Consider the following 5,881-nt stretch of genomic DNA (forward strand, 5'->3'; position numbering starts at 1 on the left):
CAAGTCTCTGACCTCACCCCAGACTGCCTCACTCCCAGATATCTATCAAGAAATCTTCAGATTTTTCAGCTTTCTCCTCTTACTGTTTCTGGGCAAGATCCTTTCATTGATTTTTATGTGTGACTATGATTAACACCAGTGGGAGCCCTGCACACAACTCGGTAGTTCAGATTGATCCCTAGTCCAGCAGTCTTTTCCTTTCCATTGAGATATTTTATATTTTCCAATTCCCAAGTCATTTCTTTATAAGTCATCTATTGAGATCTTCAGAACTTTCTCCCTATCTCCTCTAACATCTAAAAGCATAAATTTTAAAACTTGGATAAGCCATTACTTAGTTGTCATGATTTATGTTGGTGGCCTCCAGGCCTCATGCATTTTCATTGTGCATTTGTAATTGGTTCATTGTCTTGCGCTTGGATTGGGGTGTGAGTGCTACACCCACCTAGGGGTGGATCCAGGATGTGCTGTAATGGCAGGAAGAAGGGTGTCTTGCTCTTTGCTGGTTCCTGCTCGCTGTTTGCAGCCACCGTGAACTGTGGCCCAGCCATGCCACTCTGCCATGGAGCCAACTGAGTGTGGGCTGAAACCTCCAAAAACTGTAAGAAATAAACCTTTCCTTTCCCAACTTGGTGCATCAGGTATTTTGTCTCAGAGATGAGTAAAAAGTAACTAAGATACTAGTTATAACCTAACTTACTGCTTTCACACAGTCCTTATGGCCTCAGTTGCCTAAAAGATACTACTACCACCATTTTCTTTCCAAAAGAAAAATTTTCATAATCTTAGAATAACTCATAGTTTGTAGCAAGACTGAACAGGATCAACTACTTGTATAATTTTGTTCTATTATCAAAAGAGACAAATACAATTTGTTCTTTTCACGTTTGGAAATTGTATCATGTAAAAGGACTGGCCGCTTCCAGCAACAAAGTCTATGAATTAATATTTCACTCATTAAGCCTCCATGAGGCATCAGTTTCCATGTTTGTTACATTACCTGCTCAAAGGTAGTAAGAATCTTCACTGGCTTCTTTGCTCTTTGTTGCTGCTCTTCATTGTCACAAAATAATTAGAGCACCTTCGTCCTCTTGCCCTCACACCATCTCTCTCACAGGATGCACAATGAACTGATTCCCTAGCACTAGGAGTTAGGAGTAGGACTCCAACTTCCTTGCTGACATTCCAGTCCCAAACTTGAACAAATTCAGCTTTCTTTGCTATGAAGTGGGATAAAACAACATGGAGAATCCAGTCATTGGTATCTGTGGCTGGAACTCCCTGCTCTACCACAATGGAAAGAACGTGTATCAGTTATTCCGGGTTAGTCATGTGTATAAAGTTCCAGACAAATTTCCAGACTATGTGTGGAGGAGCCATGCCCAGAAGCCAACATGATTTTTTTACAACCAAGGACTCAGTTATCAAATAATGCATCAGAGATATCAACCTAATAGAATATTTCAAGAACCCTGATTACATATGAGTACATATTTTATTTAATCATGAATCCATCACATAAATGCCAATGCTTTATACTTTAAACAGTACAAGAATTTTCAACTTCCTTTCTACTCTTCACTTTTTATCTTCCATAATAACAAAACCTTGAGCCATAATAGGGGCAGGAACGGAGGCAAAGAGGGAAAGAGACAAGGATATAAAATACCAAGTAATTAAGGGAATGTGCTAGGTCCACAGGTGAATCTAGAGATCAGATCAGAGAGATGGTTTTAATGTGGAACAAGTATTATTAACAGGAAAGCGGCCAAAATCCAGATATCAGGATTTGAGCATGAATAAAAACAAGCATCCAAGAAAAGAGAAAGTGCAGAATCTCTGTACTAGGACAGAAAAGTTAAGAGTCACGCTCATAATGATAAAAATAAGAGGTGCTATCAAAATATAGGTGTATGTTTAAAAAAATTTGTTGAAGTAAAAGACACATTACTGTTAATTCCTCTGTATACTCAGAATATTCCCTCTTGCTTAGAACAAACTTATCCCATCATTAGCAATGTGTTTTACAGTAGTAAGGGTTTTTTTTTTACATTTTAAACATTTGCAAATGTTTTGATCATCCTTTGTATTATATTTTCTTTTATGTGTGGAATCTAGAAAAAATGACAAGAAAGAAGAAGTGATACTATTAGAGAAGAGGAAAAGGGTGAGGCAGGGAGTAGGCTAAAATAATGAATGGCAGACAAGTAAAACAAAGTATTTTTGCACTTGTTAATATGCCATGATAAAATGCATTTTTCTCCATACTTAGTACACACTAATAAAAAACTTAAAAAATTAAGAGCCAACATGCATAAATGAAATATGGAAAATGTAATAACTATGCCATAGAAAATCTACAGTTGAATTCAATGGACAAGAAAAGAATAAAACCACATGCCACAGATGAGAATTCAAGTAGTTGTTTCACAAGAATAATATAATAAATTAAATTATAGTACCAAGTAGTTTACTTGTAACATTATTCCCAATGAAATCACTAAAAATTTCAAGTTGTTAGTACTGAGGTTGTACTAAACATAGTTACTAAAAAAATTCTCCAGTAAAAAATTTGCACATTAATGTTTATAGCAGCATTATTCATACTATGCAGAAAGTGGAAAGCATGTCTATCAACTGATAAATGGATGAATCAAATGTGGTAAATCTACACAATAAAATAGTTTCAGCAATAAAATGCAACAAACTAATAAAAAATTAAAAACTCAAATTAACCTCAAAATATTATGTTAAGGAAAAGAAATTATACATTAAAATTATATATCATATGATTTTAGGTACAGTATATGAAATTTCAGAAATGTAATACTGAGCTCATTACCACTGACCCCAGACTGGAAATAGGAGCAGAAATTGACCTGTACATCGCAGGTCTTCCTAGGATTGATGAAAGTATTCTAAATTGAAATTGTGGCAAAAGTTACATATACATATACTAAAAAGCATTGTACATTGAATGGTATTTAATTATACTTCATTAAAATTGTCTCCTTCTTCCCCCATGAAAAGATCACGTGGCTTCTCCCATCCTCCTCTTTATCCACTCTCTCCTCTCCCCTCTCCCTCTATCCCTTTTTGCTTTGGAATAATAATCATTGTGCTGCAAGGAAGTCCATGGTTTACAAACCAAACCCATATTTACTGCTTAGTTTACAACCTGTATCAATTCCTAGGTCCTAAAGTCCACAAGTTTCTTGGTGATTTCTCCCCCCACTAAGGTTTCAAAGGCCTTGGAGCAGAAATAAAGCCTCCTTGCTATGCTCTGTGAGTTCCTGCCCCATAGAAACTGTGAGAGAGAACAAGTGATGGTTGCTGATTTAAGCCACAAGATTTTGGAGTAATTTGCAACACTGACAAATAACTCACACTGATGCTAATCAAATCACCACACAAAGGAATGTAAGATGATGACTAGGACAAGTTACAAAATGAAAAGATGACTGAAGCAATGAAAATATTAGAACTGGAAGGTGTGTTTATTTCTCACAATAATCCACAAATATTCAAAAAGTTAGGAAAGATTCATAGCTGACATATGCTGGATGAATGGGCACTAAGTGTGGTATAAATAAGAAAATGTAAAATGACTTGGTTAGAGAATGTGGGAAGGTAAGCTTGAGCCCTTTTCTGTCATAACTATGTGACCTTAAACAGATAATCTAAGTCTCAACTTCCTTATATGTGAAATGCATGCTTAGAAGTATTAAATGAGAGAATATATTTTAAACACTTAGCATAGGGCTCGACTTGATAGATGCTAGTTTTTATTTTTATTATCACAAAAGGTTTTCATAGTCACCAATACTATGGTCCCAAATACTCTCTACCAATAAGGCCAGCACGTAAACATAATTTCAAGATACTTGGCAACAGCAAGTCCTTTGAAGATCATCTTCTATACCAATTATTTGAGGTGCACATGTATTCTCTTTTGCATATTCTGATGTATGGGTTCCCTAATTAATTGCTTCATGTCACTTGTAGAAAACTGTCATAACCATGAGCTATTGCTGTTAAACAGTTAAAGGATGAGGTTTGCATTTGCTTATTATGTATAACCGATGAACTTTGATGATAAAATTGTTTTAGATGTTTTCTTCGTTCCTAGGAAGTTTTACCATATCATTTTTTTTTGCTTGTTTATCAAATGATAGTTTTTTCTACATTTCAAAAGTTGAAAATAATTCACATTACAGAGATGGAAGAAGTAAGTGGATTTATTTTCTTCTATTAAAATTATTGCATATTTATGGTCCAAAAGCTCATCAGAAAGCCATAAAGCCATGGTATAATAAGCAGCTTCAAGCAGCCATACTCTGCTGCTTATACCCGAGGACACCATGAATCACATTTATCTGATATTGTCATCTTTTGCTGTACTTCACTGAATGACTTGAGAGCTGAATGAAATGGAATGATAACCTCTAGTAAGGCACGAGTATGCACTTGGAGCTTTGCATTTTACTGCTACTTCAAGGACATCACCAAAGAATTGTCATTTTAGGGCATTTATAAAATAACATCTCATTCTCAATGTGAGTCTTATCGGTATCTTACCTGTCTTTGTCCCTCGTGCTTCGCTTGATTCCCATATCATAAGAGGCACTTGATTAATGAGTGCTGAACTAAATTTAAGTATCAGGCCAGAAAGGGAGCTTAAAAACTTTTGAAGAATTCTCTGTAAAGTATTGGGTTTAAAAATGTTTTTTTCCCCCTAAGTCCAAGACAGACCTGGTGTACCCAGTGGTGTACTTTGCCCTCTCTGCAGACCTTTCCCCTAACAAAGACTACACAGTGTAGCATAGTGAGTTAAGACAAAACCCTAGAACAAAACAAATTGAATTCAGATCAGTTCGATAACACTTGCCAGACACTGTGTCCTCACATTTCATCTATCTCTTAGTTTCTTACTGGGAACAATATCTAACACCTACAACAGGACGAGAGGTTAATTTTGGTTCATGTTTCAGTCCACGGTCAGCCAGCTGCAAGGCAGACACAGCAAGGCAGAGGGCATGATAGACGAAAGCTGTTCCATTCACACCAGCCAAGAAGTAGAGAAAAGGGAAGGGGCTGTGCTCTTCCATGGTACATCCCTGTGACCTATCTTCAGCTATGCTCCATCTCCTAACCATGACAGAGAAAAAGTGATTATTCTCTTTAGTTCGGTGAGCTCGGAACTCTTCTGAAGATTAAACAATGCATCCACAATCCAATCAATTTCCAAAAGCCCCACCTCTGACCACCTCATGACATGTTTAAGGCATTCTAGATCTAAATTATAACAACTGCCACAAATTCACTGTGTATCTGTTAGAGTTACTTTTGAGAAATAAATTCTTCAATGTATGTAAAGTTCACACACTGAAACTGGTATATAATCAGGCAGTCGATTCTGTGGTCATAATGATGGTCAACCAATCTGTTACTGTCCTAGATATGCAGCCCAGCCCTGGCTAGATATCTAGCCCAGCTAGATTGTTTTCAACCACAGACTACTTAGGCAGAGAGGTTTTTTTTTCGTTGTTGTTTTTTTTTTTTTAACATGCATATACTCTGAGAAGGATGATTTTAGAAAGTTTTCTTTCTATTACTGCTCATAATGATGTATAGAGAATCACACTGATAATTCCTGAAAAGTCTTATGTGAACAAAAAAGTCTTTATTCTGTGGCCAGTTACTTTTATGCCAATTTGGTTTCAGTTAATGATAAATAAGTCTTGAAAACACAACAAATCTTTGTTTTTTTTCATTAAACTAAGCAGTGTTGTGGTACATATACACGATGGAGTTCTCATTTGTAGGCCAATGGATACAACTGCAGATCATGATCTCAAGTGAAATAAATTGGACACATGAG

Source organism: Cavia porcellus, unplaced genomic scaffold (genome assembly GCF_034190915.1).
Source record: "Cavia porcellus strain 051 isolate PalLab524CR breed Dunkin Hartley unplaced genomic scaffold, mCavPor4.1 scaffold_22, whole genome shotgun sequence".
Taxonomy (NCBI): Eukaryota; Metazoa; Chordata; class Mammalia; order Rodentia; family Caviidae; genus Cavia; species Cavia porcellus.